The sequence below is a fragment of the Hyla sarda genome, chromosome 3 (genome assembly GCF_029499605.1).
Source record: "Hyla sarda isolate aHylSar1 chromosome 3, aHylSar1.hap1, whole genome shotgun sequence".
NCBI classification, from domain to species: domain Eukaryota; kingdom Metazoa; phylum Chordata; class Amphibia; order Anura; family Hylidae; genus Hyla; species Hyla sarda.
Genome location: NC_079191.1, coordinates 415440522 through 415464245, shown reverse-complemented (window position 1 = coordinate 415464245; position 23724 = coordinate 415440522). Strand labels below are relative to the sequence as shown.

The 23724-nt window shown below is 42.5% G+C and overlaps 1 protein-coding gene across 3 annotated transcripts in view; it reads right to left on the bottom strand.

Moving 5' to 3' along the window:
* The window catches only part of VASH2 (vasohibin 2), a 132412-nt gene that overhangs the window by 98222 nt on the left and 10466 nt on the right, over positions 1 to 23724 (bottom strand). Inside the window, exon 2 of one of the 3 annotated variants that reach the window (XM_056568271.1) lies at positions 22842 to 22873. The exons of the other annotated variants lie outside the window; for them this stretch is intronic. The gene's annotated coding sequence lies outside the window, so the exon portion shown is untranslated. The remainder of the gene's footprint in view (positions 1 to 22841; positions 22874 to 23724) is intronic. 3 annotated transcript variants of the gene reach the window in all.

Sequence of the window (23724 nt, the reverse complement as noted above, 5' to 3'; positions counted from 1 at the left end):
TCTTATTACTAGGATGTGCCACCAATATATAGCTAATCACCATAAAGGGGTACTCCTATCTTATTTCTAGGATATACCATCAATATATAACCCCCATTATAAAGGGGTACTCCTATCTTATTACTAGGATGTACCATCAATATATAACTAATCACCATAAAGGGGTACTCCTATCTTATTACTAGGATGTGCCATCAATATATAACTAATCACCATAAAGGGGTACTCCTATCTTATTACTAGCATGTGCCATCAATATATAACTAACCACCATAAAGGGGTACTCCTATCTTATTACTAGGATGTGCCACCAATATATAACATCACCATAAAGGGGTACTCCTATCTTATTACTAGGATGTGCCATCAATATATAACTAATCACCATAAAGGGGTACTCCTATCTTATTACTAGGATGTGCCATCAATATATAACTAATCACCATAAAGGGGTACTCCTATCTTATTACTAGGATGTGCCACCAATATATAGCTAATCACCATAAAGGGGTACTCCTATCTTATTACTAGGATGTGCCATCAATATATAACTAATCACCATAAAGGGGTACTCCTATCTTATTACTAGGATGTGCCATCAATATATAACTAATCACCATAAAGGGGTACTCCTATCTTATTACTAGGATGTGCCACCAATATATAGCTAATCACCATAAAGGGGTACTCCTATCTTATTACTAGGATGTGCCATCAATATATAACTAATCACCATAAAGGGGTACTCCTATCTTATTACTAGGATGTGCCATCAATATATAACTAATCACCATAAAGGGGTACTCCTATCTTATTACTAGGATGTGCCATCAATATATAACTAATCACCATAAAGGGGTATTCCTATCTTATTACTAGGATGTGCCTCCAATATATAACTCCCCATTATAAAGGGGTACTCCTATCTTATTACTAGGATGTGCCATTAATATATAACTAATTACCATAAAGGGGTACTCCTATCTTATTACTAGGATGTGCCATCAATATATAACTAATCACCATAAAGGGGTATTCCTATCTTATTACTAGGATGTGCCTCCAATATATAACTCCCCATTATAAAGGGGTACTCCTATCTTATTACTAGGATGTGCCATCAATATATAACTCCCCATTATAAAGGGGTATTCCTATCTCATTACTAGGATGTGCCACCAATCTATAACTCCCCATTATAAAGGGGTACTCCTATCTCACTGCTAGAATGTACCATCAATTATAACTCCCTACCATAAAGGGGTACTCCTATCTCATTGCTAGGATTTACCTCCAATCTATAACTCCCCATTATAAAGGGGTACTCCTATCTTATTACTAGGATGTGCCATCAATCTATAACTCCCCATAATAAAGGGGTACTCCTATCTCACTGCTAGAATGTACCATCAATTATAACTCCCTACCATAAAGGGGTACTCCTATCTCATCGAAAGGACACACCATCAATTTATAATTCCACACCCTAAAGGCGCTGCGTCCCTTCATTCTCACAATCGGTGATGGCTCCAGGGTAGGGGGTTGGGGGGCTCCCATACTGCAAGATCCTAATCAGGATAAGACCACGTAGTAATTGCACATGGCAGTGTTTCCCAACTACTGATGCAAAACTACAACTCTCAGCATGCCCGGACAGCCTTTGGCTGTACGGGCATGCTGGGAGTTGTAGTTTTGCAACAGCTGGAGGCACCTTGGTTGGAAAACACTGACTTACACAGTGGTCCTGTGAGTCGGGAGTCCCAGAGGTGTGACTCACCTAACAGACATGTATACCACATCCTGTCTGAGTGGCCTCTATGATAACTATGTGGCCCCCCGCTTGTGGTTTTTACATGTGGCTTTTTCTTACTGTGGTTTTTCCCATTAAATTTAAATGGGGGGGGGGGAAATGATGCAATAAATTCCCACAAATAAGCAGCAAAGCCACAAGGGGTATACGGGAATATCTCTGTGATATACTGGCATTGCCAAATAGGTTCTAGTTCAGGATAAAGTTCTATTCATGTTGTAAGGACTGTAATGTAAGGTGTACATGATCATGCCCTACAGTTCACCTCTACACATATATTGGGGGTACTCCTGCGCCATCTAGTATGTCCCAGTTCAACTCCAAAAGCAACACCCAGCGTGTTTCTTCTACCTGGAGAAGAGTGATGTCATCAGGGGAGAGTAGTGATGAGCGGCATCGGCCATGTTGGATATTTCGCGATATTTCGCTTATATATGGACGAATATTCGTCCAATATTTGCAAAATTTGCATATTCGCTATGTTCGTTCTCTTTTTTTTTCATGCGAAAATTTCGTGATTACATCTCACCTAAAAGAAGGGAGGGATCAGTGTCCTCTGACTGAAAGTGCTGATATGGTCGAATATTTGCTTATTTGCATATATTCGCATAATCCCCAAAAAATATATAAATAAATAAAAAAAAACAATATTCATCATTACGAATAGATATCACTATATTCTAAATATTGGCGAAATCGCAAAGTGCCGATCTTCGCAGTAAAAAATTCATAGATAGATCAAAGCCCACCATGGTCAACATCTGCAATGAGTTTGGATGCCCCACAGTTCCCCTCTACACATGTATTAGCGGTATGCCTAAGCAATCCAGTATGCCCCAGTTCCGCTCCTAAGGCAACACCCCTGCTACTCCCAATGTGTTTCTTTCACCTGGATAAGAGTGACGTCATCAGGGGAGAGTTGTTAGCACTGTTGTCTTGCAGCACTGTTTGGATGCCCCACAGTTCCCCTCTACACATATATTGGTGGTACGGCTGAGCAGTCCAGTATGCCCCAGTTCAACTCCAAAAGCAACACCCCTAAAAGCTACTCCCGACAGGTTTCTTCTACCTGGAGAAGGGTGATGTCATCGGGGAGAGGGATTAGCACTGTTGCCTTGCACAACTGGGGTCCTAGATCAAATCCCACCATGGTCAACATCTGCAATGAGTTTGGATGTTCCACAGTTCCCCTCTACACATATATTAGCGGTATGCCTAAGAATTTCCTCTGTAGCATACAGCTGCTTAAAAGTACTGGAAGGGTAAAGATTTTTTTATTGGAGGTAATTTACAAATCTGTTCAACTTTCTGGCACCAGTTCATAAAAAAATAATAATAATAATGTTTTCCACCAGAGTACCCCTTTAATGCTGCAATACAGTTGTGTGGTATTAGGCAAACATAAGCTGACCACAAGTACCAGCAAACCTCTCATCACCCACCTCATTAGTGATATCGCTCTGTCAACCCGTTATATAATATTAGTGCGAGTAATAACAGTTCACATTGTTAGATGCCCAACATTAGATACTTACTTAGATACATGCTGCACTAAATATACATAGGATACAATCAGACCCCATACTAGATCATTAGGTTGTAATAGATCAGAGAGCCATCTTGTAGTCCAGGTGAAGACGCAGCTGAGCGCAGACCTGCAATAATATTATACAATTAAAGGGGTACTCCCGTGGAAAACTTTTTTTTTTTTTTTTTTAAATCAACTGGTGCCAGAAAGTTAAACAGATTTGTAAATTACTTCTATTAAAAAATCTTAACCCTTCCAGTACTTTTTAAGGGCTGTATACTACTGAGGAAATGCTTATCTTTTTTAGATTTCTCTGATGTCATGACCACAGTGCTCTCTGCTGACCTCTGCTGTCCATTTTAAGAACTGTCCAGAGCTCTGGACAGTTCCTAAAATGGACAGCAGAGGTCAGCAGAGAGCACTGTGGTCATGACATCAGAGAAATCTAAAAAAGATAAGCATTTCCTCTTTAGTATATAGCCCCTAAAAAGTACTGGAAGGATTAAGATTTTTAAATAGAAGTAATTTACAAATCTGTTTAACTTTCTGGCACCAGTTGATTTAAAAAAAAAAGTTTTCCACAGGAGTACCCCTTTAAGAGAACAAGAATAATGAGGTGGTTGGGGGAGTTATCTAGATTACAACCATTAGCACATTAGCACTTAAAGGGGTTATCCAGGGAAAAAAAAATTTTTTATATATCAACTGGCTCCAGAAAGTTAAACAGATTTGTAAATTACTTCTATAAAAAAAAATCTTAATCCTTTCAGTACTTATGAGGTTCTGAAGTTAAGGTTGTTCTTTTCTGTCTAAGTGCTCTCTGATGACACCTGCCTCGGGAAATGCGCAGTTTAAAAGCAAATCCCCATAGCAAACCTCTTCTAAACTGGGCGGTTCCCGAGACACGTGTCATCAGAGAGCACGTAGACAGAAAAGAACAACCTTAACTTCAGAAGCTCATAAGTACTGAAAGGATTAATATTTTTTAATAGAAGTAATTTACAAATCTGTTTAACTTTCTGGAGCCAGTTGATATATATAAAAAAGTTTTTTCCTGGATAACCCCTTTAAGAGGTTATAGTCAATGACACTGTTGCTGGTTCTTATGTTTGTATAATACTACACAACTATATTGGAGCATTATGGTTTATTTCCCCTGATGACGTCATCCATTGCCAAGTGGAAGAAACACGTCGGAAGTGGCTTTTGAGGGGTGTTGCCTTTGGAGAAGGAGATGGTAAAGCACCCTGGCCTGTCGCTATTATAGATCTATAATAATGATAATAAGGGCACAGGGTGACTGGCACCTTACTGAAACGCTTATGTCAAGAGAAGATCAGACCTGGAATCACTGTTATTTTTTTCTGATATATATATATATATGTATATATATAAATGTGGCAGAGACTGGCATACATGTACTTAAAAAGCTGTTGTGAGGGTGCTGGGGGTAGGTACATTCACTACTTCACCTGGTGCATAGCAGTGTAGCACAGTATATAAATACTATGTAAACAGTATATGGTTACATAACCACATAAATTCCAATACCTCATGATTCTGATGACAGAGAAAACAGAAGAACTAAACCGATAACTTAAGAGAGCAAATAACTCTGATTATTATTTAGACGTCCTCCTAGATATGGAGGATTAGCACATACCAATAGATAAATTTAGAGATGAGCGAACTTACAGTAAATTCGATTCGTCACGAACTTCTCGGCTCGGCAGTTGATGGCTTTTCCTGCGTAAATTAGTTCAGCCTTCAGGTGCTCTGGTGGGCTGGAAAAGGTGGATACATTCCTAGGAAAGAGTCTCCTAGGACTGTATCCACCTTTTCCAACCCACCGGAGCACCTGAAAGCTGAACTAATTTATGCAGGAAAAGTCATCAACTGCCGAGCCGAGAAGTTCGTGACGAATCGAATTTACTGTAAGTTCGCTCATCTCTAGATAAGATGCCAGGAGAAATGAACACCTGTCCTGTTTATGTAACCAGAGTGATTACTGCAATTACTCATCCGATTCCCGAAGGTGGGCCACGTCCCTACGTGTTTCATGCCCCTCATTCATCAGGGGACAATGGGGGCTGATGAGAGAAAGTCTATTAGCTTGTTTGGCAGTGATGGCTGATGGTGTGCTGTGGTCAGCTGTGGCCTGGCCAGACTTTTTATGGGATTCAACTTAACTTAGAATGAGGGGTAGGCTAGAAGCCTTCATGTAGGGCAGTGGTCTCAAACTGTGGCCCTTCAGATGTTGCAAAACTTCAACTCCCAGCATGCCCGGACAGCCAACGGCTGTCCGGGCATACTGGGAGTTGAAGTTTTGCAACATTTGGAGGGCCACAGTTTGAGACCACTGTTCTAGGGTATATATGGTAGGGGGCGTCCATTCAATAGGCCCTCCCCCTGTCCTTAGATTCTCCCAACCCTCCCCCCTTTTACCCTTGCTCCTTCCCTATAGCATCTTTATATATACCCTCCTTTGTCCTCTGATTCTCACGTTGGGATATATTTTGGTGGACAGTGTTCCTCCAGTGGCCCCCAATACATGTGTAGAGGCAGGCAGGCAATAGCTAATATTGCTGCCTCTTGACTCCGCCCATTGACCCGCCCTTTGATGTACCCATCCTTACTACTGGGGTGGCACACTGTAACAAACGTCCTCCTCATGCTGCTGGCTGAGCAAATGGTTTGGATGCTGGTTGTCTAATTTTTTTGAGGCAGGTAGAGCGGCGCCCCCCCCCCCCCCCCCCCATCAACAAGGCGCTCTAGGCAGCTGCCTATTTTGCCTATAGGCAGAGCCAACCCTGTGTAGAGGGAAATTATGGGGCATGATCATCTCTACCTTTACCCCCTTAAGGACCCGGGGTTTTTCCGTTTTTGCATTTTTGTTTTTTCCTCCTTACCTTAAAAAAATCATAACCCTTTCAATTTTTTGCCTAAAGATCCATATTATCGCTTATTTTTTGCGCCACTAATTCTACTTTGTAATGACGTCAGTCATTTTACCCAAAAATCTACGGCGAAATGGAAAAAAAATCAATGTGAGACAAAATTTTTAAAAAATGCCATTTTGTAACTTTTGGGGGCTTCCGTTTCTACGCAGTAGATTTTTCGGTAAAAATGACACCATCTTTATTCTGTAGGTCCATATGGTTAAAATGATTCCCTACGTATATAGGTTTGATTTTGTCGGACTTCTGGAAAAAATCATAACTACATGCAGGGAAATGTATACGTTTAAAATTGTCATCTTCTGACCCCTATAACTTTTTTATTTTTCCGTGTATGGGGCGGTATGAGGGCTCATTTTTTGCGCCGTGATCTGAAGTTTTTAACGGTACCATTTTTGCATTGATAGGACTTATTTATCGCTTTTTATGCATTTTTTCATGATATAAAAAGTTACCAAAAATGCACTCTTTTGGACTTTGGAATTTTTCTGCGCGTACGCCATTGACCATGCGGTTTAATTAACAATATATTTTTATAATTCGGACATTTCCGCATGCGGCGATACCACATATGTATATATATTTTTTTATTTACACAGTTTTTTTTTTTTTATGGGAAAAGAGGGGTGATTCAAACTTTTAATAGGGGAGGGGTTAAATGATCTTTATTCACTTTTTTTCTCACTTTTTTTTTGCAGTGTTATAGGTCCCATAGGGACCTATAACACTGCACACACTGATCTTTTACATTGATCACTGGTTTCTCATAGGAAACCAGTGATCGATGATTCTGCCGCATGACTGCTCATGTCTGGATCTCAGGCACTGAGCAGTCATTCGGCGATCGGACAGCGAGGAGGCAGGTAGGGACCCTCCCGCTGTCCTGTAAGCTGTTCGGGATGCCGTGATTTCGTTGCGGCTATCCCGAACAGCTCCCTGAGCTAACCGGCATGGTTTCACTTTCATTTTAGACGCGGCGTTCAACTTTGAACGCCGCGTCTAAAGGGTTAATAGCGAGCGGCACCGCGATCAATGCCGCGCGCTATTAGCCACGGGTCCCGGCCGTTGTTAGAGGCTGGGCCCGACCCGCTATGACGCTGTGGCCCCGCGTTATAGATCGGGAGCGGACTCAGGACATACAGGTACGCCCTGGGTCCTTAACAGGTTACATTAAAGGGGTACTCCGGTGGAAAACATTTTTTTTTTTTTTTAAATCAGCTGGTGCCAGAAAGTTAAACAGATTTGTAAATTAAGGAAAAAAATAAGTGCAGCTCACAATTAATACGCTAATCCGAGGTTAAATTGGGTAGGCACCTATACCCTAGGTGCAAAAAAGAGGATTCTATAGCAAAAAATATTTACCCAAAACCTCAAGGAAAGTGTATATTGACTAATAAATGAAATAGACCGTGCTTCAATTAACTGTAATATTTAATATAATATCATATCAATTATAAAAAGAGATTAAGATGATTCCCTCAAAGGGCGCAATGGGGGGATCGAACAAATACAATAAGGATATACCAAACAAATAACAAATACCAAAAGGATAACACTGCAATACCGTTCTATTATAACTGCCATTAGTATTCATTACTATTTATTCTATTTTGTGATTTACCATACTTACCGTATTTATCGGCGTATAATACGCACTTTTTAGGCTAAAATTTTTAGCCTAAAGTCTGTGTGCGTGTTATACGCCGATACACCCCCAGGAAAGGCAGGGGGAGAGAGGCCGTCGCTGCCCGCTTCTCTCCCCCTGCCTTTCCTGGGGTCTAGAGCCCTGCTGCCGGCCCTTCTCTCCCCCTGGCTATCGGCGCCGCTGCCCCGTTGCCTCCCCCATCCCCGGTGGCATAATTACCTCAGTCGGGTCCGCGCTGCTGCAGGCCTCCGGTGTGCGTCCCTGGCGTTGCTATGCGCTGAACGGCGCGGCGCATGACGTCAGTGCGCCGCGCCGTGCATAGCAACGACGCAGGGGACGCACGCCGGAGGCCTGGAGCAGCGCGGACCCGACTCAGGTAATTATGCCACCGGGGATGGGGGGAGGCAACGGGGCAGCGGCCCCTTCTCTCCCCCTGGCTGTCGGAGCCGCTTCTCTCCCCCTGGCTATCGGCGCCGGTACCGATAGTCAGGGGGACAGAACGGGCAGCGGCGCCGATAGCCAGGGGGTGAGAAGGGCCGGCAGCAGGACTCTAGACCCCAGGAAAGGCAGTGGGAGAGAAGCGGGCAGCGACGGCCTCTCCCCCCCTGCCTTTCCTGGGGGTATATCGGGGTATACACGCACACACACGAACCCTCATTTTACCATGGATATTTGGGTAAAAAACTTTTTTTACCCAAATATCCTTGGTAAAATGAGGGTGCGTGTTATAGGCCGGTGCGTGGTATACCCCGATAAATACGGTATTTTTTCACAAGGTATCATCTATTGTTAAGATATATTTTATCTGTTATATGAACGCACACTAGAAGCATCAGGAATTATTTTAGTGTATTTTATTGTATTTGTTCGATCCCCCCATAGGGCCCTGTGAGGGGATCATCTTAATCTCTTTTTATAATTGATATGATATTATATTAAATATTACAGTTAATTGAAGCACGGTCTATTTCATTTATTATTCAATATACACTTTCCTTGAGGTTTTGGGTAAATATTTTTTGCTATAGATTTGTAAATTACTTCAATTAAAAAAATCTTTATCCTTCCAGTACTTATTAGCAGCTGTATGCTACAGAGGAAATTCATTCATTTTTTTATTTCTTTTTTGTCTTGTCCACACTGCTCTCTGCTGACACCTGATGCCCGTATCAGGTACTGTCCAGAGCAGGAGAAAATCCCCATTGCAAACCTATGCTGCTCTGGACAGTTCCTGACACGGACAGAGGTGTCAGCAGAGAGCACTGTGGACAAGACAAAAAAGAAATTAAAAAAGAAAAGAACTTCCTCTGTAGCATACAGCTGCTAATCAGTACTGAAAAGATTTTTAAATAGAAGTACCGGTAATTCACAATTCTGTTTAACTTTCTGGCACCAGTTCATTAAAAAAAAAAAAAGTTTTCCACTGGAGTACCCCTTTTAGGAAATACCCCTCCTCTTTTCTGTCTCTAACACTTCTTTGTGGACTCTAAATCTAAGGCTGCATGCACACCACGTTTTTGCTATACAGTTCCCGTATACGGTTTCAAGTTAAATACCGAACGGAACTGTATTGCAAGCCGTACGCATTGACTTAACATTGTAAACCGTATGTCAAACGCATCATTCGGTCCAGTCGGTTTTGCGTCTTATATGGTTTTGTCTGTTTTTTTTACCCGTACCCAAAACTGTAGTCTACCACGTTTTTTGGTCTGGGTGAAAAACCGTATTAAACCGTATACTTTTTTTTTTTTTTTTTAAATGGGAGTCAATGGGAACTGTACACAACTGTATGTGCGTACGGTTCCATCCGGTTTTTACCATACGGTTTTTGACTTTGCACAGTTTGTTTCTTGGAATTACAATTACAACTTTATTCAAAATGGAGTGAAAAGTTAAAAACGTACACGTTTTTTTTTTTTTTTAAACGGATGCAACCGGACATCATTTTCCAAACTGTATACGGTTTTTAACCGTATACGGGTTGAAATTTGTACACACGTTTTGATACAGTTTAGTCCGGTTTTGAGGAATCAGTTTTTCATCAAAAACCTGATACGGGAACTGTAACAACGTGGTGTGAATGCAGCCTTGCAGGGTCTTATAGACTTTGTATTGAAGTTAGTTGATTCCGGTTTGTATCTCTTATTGGGATAAGGTTACAGTCACTTTGTGTTGTATTTTATTTATAATGTAAAGGTTATGTTTTAGGCTCTTTCCGTGGCTCCATTATATGTGGTTTTCTCTCCACCAGTTCTGTTGCTAGGAATCTCCTACTAAGTGGAATCTATCTTGGGACCTAAACAATTTCAACGTGAACCTATTTATAAATATTGGGAGTAGTAGTTGATCGCAACCTGGTGCTCTGGGTCGGGAGTCAGTAGAGACGGCCAAGAGATCCAGATACGTGGAGCAGTATATAAACGGTGCGGCTGCGGGGGACCAGTGGTCATGTGACATAGCAGTGCATCATCACATGGCACTATTAGGTATGTCCATGTGACCACATCATGTGACCAGTGGATGTTATGTCACCGCTGGCTTCTTGGCATGCATGTGGTCATCAGTTCATGTGTAATACAGATTGGAGCAGTGGCCTTCAAACTGTGGATGGATGTTGCAAAACTACAACTCCCAGCAATGATTCAAAACTACAACTCCCAGCAATGATACAAAACTACAACTCCCAGCAATGATACAAAACTACAACTCCCAGCAATGATACAAAACTACAACTCCCAGCAATGATGAAAAAACTACAACTCCCAGCAATGATGCAAAACTACAACTCCCAGCAATGATGCAAAACTACAACTTCCACCATGCCGAGACAGCCAGTGTTGCAAAACTACAACTCCCAGCAATGATGCAAAACTATAACTCCCAGCAATGATGCAAAACTATAACTCCCAGCATGCCCTGACAGCCAATGTTGCAAAACTAGAACCTCTGGCAATGATGCAAAACTACAACTCCCAGCATGCCCTCACAGCCAATGTTGCAAAACTACAACTTCCAGCAATGATGCAAAACTACAACTCCCAGCATGCCCGAACAACCAATGTTGCATAACTACAACTCCCAGCATTGATTCAATACTACAACTTCCTGCATGCCGAGACAGCCTGTGTGGCAAAACTACAACTCCCAGCAATGATGCAAAACTACAACTCCCAGCATGCCCTGACAGCCAATGCTGCAAAACTAGAACGTCCAGCATTGTTGCAAAACTACAACTTTTAGCAATGTTGCAAAACTACAACTCCCAGCATGCCCGGACAGCGGATGTTGCAAATCTAGAACGTCCAGCAATGTTGCAAAACTACAACTTTCAGCAATGATGCAAAACTACAACTCTCTGTCCGGGCATGCTGGGAGTTGTAGTTTTGCAACATCTGGAGGTCCACAGGTTGGAGACCACTAGATTAGGGGTTGACTGTCAGGACCCCCACATATCCCCTAAATAAAAGATCTGCAGAGCCAGTTACGAGCAGAAGCCATAACGTTATATGCTGTGATTAACATTGTCTATCGAAAAGCATGTTTATCAATACCATTCAAAAAAATGACACATTACATCCACAGAAATTCCCTTAAAATATTGCTGTACAGCATGACTGCCCCCTGTAGGCAGAGAGAAATATATACGAAATACAGAAAGAGAAACCGAGATTCAGAAAGCAGAGCATCATGACTGCAGGGAGAACAATGGGTTAAGCTAGGTTCACACCACGTTTTGTTAAATACGGCTCCCGTATACGGTTGTGCGGAGGGGGGCGGGGCTTAATCGCAGCGCCCGCACTCAGCCGTATTCGGGAACCGAATTTAATGCATGTCTATGAGCCGACCGGAGTGAACGCAGGCAAAAACATGGTCGACCGCGTTTTTGCCTATGGTCGGGAAACCGCATACGGCCGAAAACGAAGCCGACCGGAGGCTGCGGTTCACTCCGGTCGGCTCATAGACAATGCATTAAATACGGTTCCCGAATACGGCTGAGTGCGGGCGCCGCGATTAAGCTAGTGTTAGGACCCACAATGGGGAGGATACACAATTCCTCAATGGCGTTGTGTCTGGTTATACTTAAAGGGGTACTCCGGTGGAAAACATTTTATTTTTTTTAGAATCAACTGGTGCCAGAAAGTTAAACAGATTTGTAAATGATCTAAAAGAAATAATAATAATAATATATATTAAAAAAAAAAGGGGGAACGGAAACATCCGTTATCATCACATTTTTCAAAAATCCACAATAAAAATCCATCAAGTCTGAAATTCGTAGGTTTTCAAATAGTCAAACAAGATTGGCGGGGAGGTAGCATTACGTTGAAAATGTCGAAGGCGGAGAGTAAAAAAAATTTTTGAATTTGATGCCATCGAACCTAAAGGTTTGAATTCCAGCATTGAATTGTTCGGTTTTTTGTAGGACATCCGCCCTGGACCCCACATACACTTTTGGTTCTAACACGGTGCCTGTCGGTTCCCGGCCGGATGTCCTACTTCCAGCCACATCAGTTTTCAGTGTATGTTTTACTGTTTAGAGTTGAACTGTTTCCATGCATTAAAGGGGTTCTCCATTGCCTTGCCTTCCGGAGCTCTGCTCGCAGCGTCCGGAAGTTTATTAATCCGAACGCTGTGTGCGGGCTTCCGTGTTCGAGGCCGGCCCCTCGTGACGTCACGCCCGGCCCCTCAACGAAAGTCTATGGGAAGGGGGCGCGACCGCTGTCGCGCCCCCTTCCCATAGACTTTCGTTGAGGGGACGGGCGTGACGTCACGAGGGGGCGGCCTCGAACACGGAAGTGTGACGTCACGGGGGGGGGGGGGGGGGGGGCGGTGGGCGTGACGTCACGAGGGGGCGGCCTCGAACACGGAAGTGTGACGTCACGGGGGGGTGGGTGTGACGTCACGAGGGGGCGGCCTCGAACACGGAAGCCCGCACACAGCGTTCGGAGAAATAAACTTCCGGATGCTGCGAGCGGAGCTCCGAAAGGCAGGGCAGCGGAGAACTCCTTTAATGTATTGCTTTGGTTCAAAATACCCTATGTGAAAGGGTTTAACACTTGATTCTGGCATCGTTATTGTAGTACCTTCATTAGGATTTATACAGTATTACATTTTTATTATGGTTCATATCATTATCACCAATATCTCATCTCTATTGATACTACTTCATTCATATAATCATTTTTGCTATTTTTTATCATCTATTTGCCATATTCAGAATATCAGATTATTCCATCTACTTTAGTACTTATTTTTATTGTTTTTCTTCATTTTCACTAAATATCTCATCTATAAAACACTCTTCATATTTTTATCCATCATTCTTTTTTATTTATATCCATTTTACATTTTTTACTTTTCATTTCCATTATTATTATTATTTTTACCATTATCATTATTATTTTTATTTTGGTTTAACTAACACACTCATTCTATTTTTATGATTTCAACTACTCACGAATATCCATTGTTATGCCGAGCGCTCCGGGTCCCTGCTCCTCCCCGGAGCGCTCGCGGCGTTCATCTTCTGTTAGCAGCGCTGACCGGGAGCGCTGCTCTGAGTCCCCCGGCGGGGATGCGATCCGTGCGGCAGGACGTGCCTGCCCGCGGGTCGCATCCCGTTCTGCTCACCTGCCCCGTCCTCCTTCCGTCCCATCCCGGCGCGCGGCCCCGCTCTCTAGGGCGCGCGTGCGCCGGCTCTCTGAAATTTAAAGGGCCAGTGCACCACTAATTGTTGCCTGGCCCAATCAAGTGCAATCACCTCCATTTCCTATATAAACCCACTTCCCCTTCCTGTCCTCGCCAGATCTTGTTGCCCTAGTGCCCTGAGAAAGCGTTTTGTGTATCCCAAGCCTGTGTATCCAGACCCTTGCCGTTGCCCCTGACCTTCTGCTACGTCCGACCTTGCTCTTGCCTTGTCCTTGTGTACCGCGCCTGTCTCAGCTGTCAGTGAGGTTGAGTCGCTCTCGGGTGGAACGACCTGGGGGTTACCTGCCGCTGCAAGTCCATCCCGCTTTGCGGCGGGCTCTGGTGAAAACCAGTAACCCCTTAGATTCCATTCCCCTGGTACGGCCCACGTCATCACCTCACTGACACAGAGGATCCACCTCCAGTGTCCTCTCCGCATACCAGTCCGGATCCTGACATCCATGACACTTATTTACACTCAATCCACAATATACGATCTATTTACATGCTATGATATACTCACATATTTCTGGGAAACATAGGGGGAGATTTATCAAAACCTGTCCAGAAGAAAAGTTGCCCAGTTGCCCATAGCAACCAATCAGATCGCTTCTTTCATTTTTAACAAGACCTCTGCAGAATGAAAGAAGCAATCTGATTGGTTGCTATGGGCAACTGGGTAACTTTTCCTTTGCACAGGTTTTGATAAATCTTCCCCATAGTGCCCATTATATTTCACATAATCTGCCCAAACATATAATTCAACTACAAACATTCAGTCACAAACTAACCACTTTAGAACATAGTAGCATTCAGCTACAATAGTAACACAGTCTATTTCACTATTACATTGATTGGTTACTGTTCACACTACGGCACGATTCGGGAGCGCATTCCCGTTTGTAATTTGGGTTTCATTCACACGGATGCGGTCCAAAATAACATCTATTCATCCACACCTATGGGTCGAACTAGACACAACATATATTATATGAAAGTGTAAAGTTTATGGTAACCTAGTGTCCGTGATGTATAAATAAAGCAGTTCATAATGTGAAGATATTTTTAGGTTGAATAATATAGGAAAATGTTGTTTTGGAAGAATTCGGTCAGGAGTGAACAGCTTTTGGCAAAGTCCAACCCACAGGTTGATTACCACTCGATTAAAATCAGATGGTAACTTACTCTATATGAAAGACTTTATGTTCCTATCCCATTTATCTTGCCTACTGAAGAAGGGGTCGGTTCAAGTACCCTGAAACGCGTCTAGGCGTATTACCTGTGTCTGAACACAACCATTGATGTCAACTGTCATCTGAACACTGGAGGATACCGCTGAATTTTGATGCTGCCCAGCTACTCACCATTTTAATATAACAAGACCTAGGCTAACTTTTGACGGGATATCACAATCTCACCCACTGCAGATCTCAGGTGCAGGAGGCTCTTGCCAGAGTCCTCCACACAGTGAACGTGACAAGCTCAGGAGAACTGTCGGTCCGTTGTCATGCGGAACTAGCTGCTTGGTGAGATAAAAGCTTATTCTATTTACATGGACAGCACTTTATAAAACTACATCAGCGACAATTATATCCAGTTGTAAAATTACGCCAGTGATAACATATACAGTTGCCGGATTATCCATCTTTTTCCGGACTATTGGCGAGCTAAAACCAATACTCTATACATATATACCTTGCAAGGAGTTGCTTCATTGCCATCCCATTCAGTTGTCGGACTGTCAACTTTATCCGGATTATCCGTGTCATTATTTCAAGGTAGTAGCTTCATGTTTTAATTCTGCCATTAAGGCCCAATGACAGATAATATGTTATAAATTGTTGTGTAAGATTACAGGAACATTTTATTAAAAGTAATTATTTTTAGTATATTGTATTTTAATAAAATTCTACATCTTGTTCATACATACTGTCCTCAGTTACTTATTTCATTGGGGACCCTACGGGGGGGGGGGGTCTCCTGGAGGTGTGGTAAATTATTTCTTTTAGATTATTTATCATTTTATGATCGGTGGGGATCGATCATTTTTTTTACCACATATACCTCGGACACTAGGTTGTGAGCTGCACACAAGTTTCAAGATTTGTAAATGACTTGTATTAAAATTATTTGTCCTTCCAGTACTTATTAGCAGCTGTGTTCTACAGAGAAAATTCTTTTCTTTTCAAATTTCTTTTTTTGTCTTGTCCACAGTGCTCTCTGCTGACACCTGATGCCCGTATCAGGAACTGTCCAGAGCAGGAGAAAATCCCCATGGCAAACCTATGTTGCTCTGGACAGTTCCTGACACGGACAGAGGTGTCAGCAGAGAGCACTGTGGATCAGACAAAAAAGAAATTCAAAAAGAAAAGAATTTCCTCTGTAGCGTACAGCTGCTAAGAAGTACTGGAAGGATTAAGATTTTTAAATAGAAGTAATTTACAAATCTGTTTAACTTTCTGGCACCAGTTAATTTAAAAAAAAAAAGTTTTCCACGGGAGTACCCCTTTAAGGCTGTATTCACACCTTCAGGTTTTTATTCGCAATGATTGAATTCAAAGACAGTGTAGGTTTCCTCCATATATCTGTGGTATGGGGTGTGATGAGGGCAGATGGAATTGCCCTAGGGGCAGATGGCATTAACCCCTTGTGTCCGTGACGCCAGGGCGTGGTTTAGCCTATAACCACCCGAAGGTATACCGCTGGATCCTGGGCTACGCACGGGGGCAATTGTGACTCCGACGCCAAGTTACGGACAACGGTAGCTTTACTGATGCTAGACAGGTGGAAAAGTCTATACAGTTCTACCAGGGCCCACGGAGGTGACCAGTGACTTCAGAGACCTTAGGGTTTGCTGGGACATGCAGTGGACTGGGACAATTTTGATACAGAGCCACGCTAACTAGACAGATGACTTTGACTTGACTGAGACTGACTTTAGCCCGTTTGTAGCTTACCAGGCTCTGACTGGGACCTGGGGTTGTGGACTTGTAGACTTGTGGTTGACTTGAGGCCTCCTCACACTCTTAGGACTTGACTGCACTGGACCTCAGCAAAGACATAACTGGAAATCAAGAGAGCAAGCTAGCTGCTCCCAGGGCTTATATGGGGGAGACTAGGAGGGGTCCCATAGGTCACCCTAAGGTCACATGGTCACTGATACCTCACTGGGTAACAATCACATGACACTGGTTAATCACATGTCAACGCTTCTTAAAGACATAACACTTTTATATACAATACACAGCATAAAGATAACTATACAAAGGGAACAGGTGCAGGGGGCCCAGGGGACACTACAGGGAGGCTGCCTGACAGGACAGCTAGGGTACAGGAGTACAACTTCTGTACCGGGCCGCCACATATGATCTGTTCTTGGCTTTGTAATAATTTCAGTGTGAACACAGCCTCAAGGGGATATTTCACCAATAACACTATGAGTGATCATTGGGTGCCCCAACTCTGAAGCCCCCACTGATCACAAGAAAAGAGGTCCCATGTTCCCCCTTTAGAATAGAGCAGTGGTCGGACATTTGCAGTGCTACTCTGTGGAAGTGATGGAGATAATGGGGCGCAACACTCATCTGTCCGAAAGGGTTGAATGTCCAATCACAACTCCATTATTCAATGGGAAGACATGGGACCCCTAGTCTCTTGATTGACGAGGTTCCAGGACATGGGGTACCCAGCGATCAGACACTCATCAATCATGAATTATGCAGTGAATAGGTGATGAGTGTTGGTGGTGGGCTTTATTTTTTTCTTCCGGTGGCCCCACCAGGCAAATAAACCCAGTGGAGTGGAGGTCTCAGTAGCAGAACATGCTGTGGTTGGCTGATTGGTCATGATGAAGCAGACTTGGCAGAACACTCCCAGTAATTCCCACTACGGAATTTTCGAGTATTAATTCCAGTGCAGCATTGTTCTCAATGAGATTTTGTTGCTCTGTGGATACTGCAGAATTTCAGTGGCAGGAATTCAAATTCAGGACCACGCCAAGAGGGTGAACATGAAAGGCCTCAATGGGGATGGCACTTGTCTGTGCAGTTCTAGTGCCAATAGATTTTGGTGGTACCCTCTGCACATGGAATATCGGCCCAGATGTTCTGTAGTGTGAATGGGCCCTTACAGATTCTAACATTAAGGGGTAATGGAACTTAGTAAGAAACTTGGTAATAAACTCTGATAGAGAAGAAATGAAAGCAGTAGTCTCAGACCCCCCGCAATCTAAAACTTATCCCCTAATCTGCGGATAGGGGATCATTTTTTTCCATGAGTACTCTAGTTTACTAAAATTTATCCCCTATCCAAAGGACTGATATCCATTTCTGTGGGCTTTTTGATGTCTGTTTGGGGTCATTGTCCTGCTGGAAGACCCAAGATCTCGGACGCAAACCCAGCTTTCTGACACTGGGCTGTACAGTGCGACCCAAATCCGTTGGTAATCCTCAGATTTCATGATGCCTTGTACACATTCAAGGCCCCCAGTGCCAGAGGCAGCAAAACAACCCCAAAACATCACTGACCTCCACCATATTTCACTGTAGGTACTGTGTTTTTTTCTTTGTAGGCCTCATTCCGTTTTCGGTAAACAGTAGAATGATGGGCTTTACCAAAAAGCTCTCTCTTGGTCTCATCTGTCCACAAGACGTTTTCCCAGAAGGATTTTGGTTACTCAAGTTCATTTTGGCAAAATATAGTCTTGCTTTTTATGTCTCTGTGTCAGCAGTGGGGTCCTCCTGGGTCTCCTCCATAGCGTTTAATTTCATTTAAATGTCGACAAATAGTTTGCGCTGACACTGATGCTCCCTGAGCCTGCAGGACAGCTTGAATATCTTTGGAACTTGTTTGGGGCTGCTTATCCACCATCCAGACTATCCTGCATTGTCACCTTTCATCAACTTTTCTCTTCCGTCCACGCCCAGGGAGATTAGCTTCAGTGCTATGGGTTGCAAACTTCTTGATAATGTTGCACACTGTGGACAAAGGCAAATCTAGATCTCTGGAGATGGACTTGTAACCTTGAGATTGTTGATATTTTTCCACAATTTTGGTTCACAAGTCCTCAGACAGTTCTCTTCTCCTCTTTCTGTTGTCCATGCTTAGTGTGGCACACACAGACACACAATGCAAAGACTAAGTGAACTTCTCTCCTTTTTCTCTGCTTTCAGGTGTGATTTTTATATTGCCCACACCTGTTACTTGCCTCAGGTGAGTTTTAAGGAGCATCACATGCTTAAAACAATCTTATTTTTCCACAATTTTGAAAGGGCGCCAATAATTTTGTCCGGCCCATTTTTGGAGTTTGGTGACATTATGTCCAATTTGCTTTTTTCTCTCTCCCTTTTTTGGTTTAGTTCCAATACACACAAAGGGAATAAACGTGTGTATAGCAAAACCTGTGTTACTGCAATCCTTTTCTGTGAGAAATACTTCATTTTCCTGAAAAATGTCAGGGGTGCCAACTCTTACGACCATGACTGTACAGTATCAGAGTACTAAAGCTTGTGATTGCTGGTCATGGAAAACAAGTCAAAAATCCAGAAGAATTTCTACTCCAATACTACTCGATTATACAGACACTGTCCTGATCTTCTGAAGGTCAAAATCAGCTGTGTCTATTGATCAAAAGTGATTAAAGAACAGAGGGGGGGATTTATCAAAATCTGTGCAGAGGTAAAAAAATACCCAGTTGCCCATAGCAACCAATCAGCTTGCTTCTTTCATTTTGCAGAGGCCTTGCTGAAAATGAAAGTAGCGAGCTGATTGGTTGCTATGGGGAACTGGGCAACTTTTCCTTTGCACAAATTTTGATAAATCTCCCCAAAAGTCCTGGGGAAAGGCAGAGTTGTTTGTTTGTTTGTTTATATTTCAGTCTTTATAGTTTTGTTTGTTTGTTGTTTACATTAAAATCTTTATCATTTTTATTTCAAACATTTATATTTCTTTTTCTTCGTGTCTATTTTTCACTCTCTTTTTTATTTTTGGAATATTGTTACATAGCAGCTACTGTGTAGCTGCAGATACGGCTCACACAGAGGGGACGCCTTCTCCTGTATGTGCGTGTATCGCGCATACAGGAGAATGTAGCGCTGTCTGCGGGGGATCTGGGACGAGCGTCCCGGACCACAGCAGTGGCGGCGGGTTAGTCCGCCCCTGGCACCCCCCTTGAGATCTGTGTTATTGGACGTAAAACATTTATCTATACATAATCTAGAGCAGTGGTCTTCAACCTGCGGACCTCCAGATGTTGCAAAACTACAACTCCCAGCATGCCCGGACAGCCAACGGCTGTCCGGGCATGCTGGGAGTTGTAGTTTTGCAACATCTGGAGGTCCGCAGGTTGGAGACCACTGATCTACAGGGTATACGCACAGGAGGCGATTGATCATAACCTGTCCAGAGGAAAATTGCTGAGTTGCCCATAGCAACCAATCAGATCACTGCTTTCATTTTTCAGAGGCCTTTTCAGAAATGAAAGAAGCGATCTGATTGGTTGCTATGGGCAACTCAGCAACTTTTCCTCTGGACGGGTTTTGATGAATCTCCCCCACAGTGTCCTCTCCCGACCCCTCCGATGCAGGGAATCCCGTGATGTTGTAATGTGATGTTGTGGGATTACTGTAGCAACCACTTAAATAGGGAAGAAACTTCTTCCACATTTACGAAAACATATTTTTTAATAAACACTATTAGTATGACAGCAGCATCTATGGGGGCTACTGTGCCCTATGGGGTGGGCATGCTTCCCAGGTACTCTATGGAAACCTGGTAATTGGTTCTGAAGCCACCAAAATGTCATTCAAAAATAGGAAAAAGTGAGGATTAAAGAAAGATAAGTAGATAACTAATATAGATAAAGCAAATCCTTACATATAAAAGTAATAAAGATCTGCTGGGAGCTGTAATCACTGTCTATGTAGAGGACAGGAGCTTCTTCAGGGTCCACAATGTACAGAACACACAATGAGGGAGATTTATCAAAACCTGTCCAGAGGGAAAGTTGCCCACAGCAACCAATCAGATCGCTTCTTTCATTTTTGAAAAAGCCTCTGAAAAATGAAAGAAGCGATCTGATTGGTTGCTATGGGCAACTCAGCAACTTTTCCTCTGCACTGGTTTTCATAAATCTCCCCCAATGTCCTAAAAAAGTAACATGGAGTCGCCCCCACCTGGTGTCCAAAGGAGCAGCTAACCCTGGTACAGGTAAAGAGTACAGAACATGTAATACCTCCCTGTACTGTAGGGGGCGCTACCAGACACCAGTCAGTGCATACACTTCAGTAATACAGGTAAAGAGTACAGAACATGTAATACCTCCCTGTACTGTAGGGGGCGCTGCCAGCCAGCCAGTCAGTGCATGCACTTCAGTAATACAGGTAAAGAGTACAGAACATGTAATACCTCCCTGTACTGTAGGGGGAGCTACCAGCCAGCCAGTCAGTGCATGCACTTCAGTAATACAGGTGTTATACCAGTGAATGCCCATTCTAATTGGTCAGTACTTCCAGCCATTGACACGTTTCACAGATCTGGACTGTCTGTACATTCTATGTTGAGTCTGGTTTCAAGTTACAATGGTCCAGAAAAGACATTGGGGTTTATTTACTAATTTGATCCTGACTCTTTTTTTGGTCCGGTTTTGTTCCCAAATTGTGTCGCACGTCCCATGCGACACAATTTGCGACCCAAAAAATCCAAACCCTCCATTTAACGAGAAAAACCCCAAAAAGGGGCGTTCCACGGGATAAAGTGGGCATGGTCCCGACAAAGGGGGTGTGGCCCCGACAGTTTTGAAAAATCCCAACATATTTACTAAGGTTTCCACATAAAATGTGGTGGATTTGAGCCAAGGAAAACCCGACAGGTCAGAGAATGTGTAAAAAAAGCAAAACGTAGGGAAAAGTGCAAAATGTAGGGAAACCTTAGTAAATACCTTGGAAAAATACCTGTCGGAAATCAAAACCCACAAAGAAACCTACACAAAACTCTTAGTAAATAAAGCCAAGTGAATGGGTCTGTAGCCATCCGTATTCTGGGATCTCCTGGCCGTTCTGCACCAATACTGGACTCTTTAGCACAGGGGTTGTCCAGGAATAGAAAAACAGAGCCATTCATTTATTTTTCAAAAAACAGCACCACTTTTGTCCTTAGGTTGTGTGTTGTATTACAACTTGGCTCCATTTACTTCAATGGAATTGAGCTGTAATACTTCACAGAACCTGAGGACAAGGGTGGTGCTGTTTTTGAAAGAAATTGGCTCTGTTGTTTTATATATATATATATATATATATATATATATATATATATATATATATATATATATATATATCCTGAATAACCCCATTAAAAGCCAAGTTGATTTAATGGCTGTAATTACACATGTTGAACACTAGAGGGTCCAAGATCATCGCTTATGAGTGGAATAGGATTTTTTTTTTTATACATTTTGGGGATTATTTAAATGTCTATAGATTTTTTAACATCTATTATATCCACTAAATTTTGTTTTTCTTTAGTGAAATTCCTCTTTAACCAGGTGACATATACTGCTGGGTGATCCATCAGAACACAGATGGGCATGGCTGTCTTAAAGGGGTACTCCACTGGCCCAGCTTTCAGAAAATTGAGTTCCAAAAGCTCAGTGCGTGGTCGTGATGTCACGACCACCCCACCTCAATACAAGTCTATGGGAGGTTGCTTACGCCCCCTCCCATATAGACTTGCATTGAGGGGGCATGGCGGAACTAATTGGGCTTTTGGAAATAAATGTTCTGAACACTGGGGCAGTGGAATACCCCTTTAATATTTAGGGTTTTTGCCCTGAGGCAGTGTTTCCCAACCAATGTGCCTCCAGCTGTTGCAAAACTACAACTACCAGCATGCCTTTGGCTGTCCGGGCATGCTGTGAGTTGTAGTTTTGCAACAGCTAGAGGCACACTGGTTGGAAAAACACTGCCCAAAGCGAGGTCTATCATATGCTTTAAAAAAAGGGGGTTATCCAGGATTATAAAAGCAGAGTGGAATTCTTCCAAAAACAGCACCACCCCTGTTCTCAGGTTGTGTGAGGTATGGCAGCTCAGTTCCATTCAAGTGAATGGAGCCAGTTGTAATATCGCACACAACCCAAGGACCAGGGTGGCGCTGTTTTTTTGTTTTTTTTTTCTATTCTTTATTATTGATAGTGGGGAAAAAAAAAATTATGTATACTACCTGCAATGTATAAAGCTGGTCAACAGATGGCGCTGTAAGTGAAGAAGAAACTAAAGTCTAAAAATTTCAGTAACTCCGTAATTTTTTCCATTATTTTTTTTAAACTATATACATATTGTATTTTAAAGCAGTTATCCTAAGATTAAAATATATTATTATTATTTGTGTTATTATTAATAATAATAATTAAATATCATTGATAATAATAAATCTTTATTTTTATAGATTCCGCACAAAGATTCCATTGAGTTGTACATTGTTCATTTAAAACTTAGTTATTGTCCTTGAGTCTGCAAAGAACACAGCTCATGTACTCTAGTATATATATATACATATTAACTGTATGAGGAGACACTAACATTGATGCTTTGTGTTTATTATCTCTGTACTGTGACATCACTGTGTATTATCCCTGTACTGTGACATCACTGTGTATTATCTCTGTACTGTGACATCACTGTGTATATTATCCCTGTACTGTGACATCACTGTGTATTATCCCTGTACTGTGACATCACTGTGTGTATTGTCCCTGTACTGTGACATCATTGTGTATTATCCCTGTACTGTGACATCACTGTGTGTATTATCCCTGTACTGTGACATCACTGTGTATTATCCCTGTACTGTGACATCACTGTGTGTATTATTCCTGTACTGTGACATCACTGTGTATTATCCCTGTACTGTGACATCACTGTGTGTATTATCTCTGTACTGTGAAATCACTGTGTATTATCCCTGTACTGTGACATCACTGTGTGTATTATCTCTGTACTGTGACATCACTGTGTGTATTATTCCTGTACTGTGACATCACTGTGTGTATTATCTCTGTACTGTGACATCATTGTGTATTATCTCTGTACAGTACTGTGACATC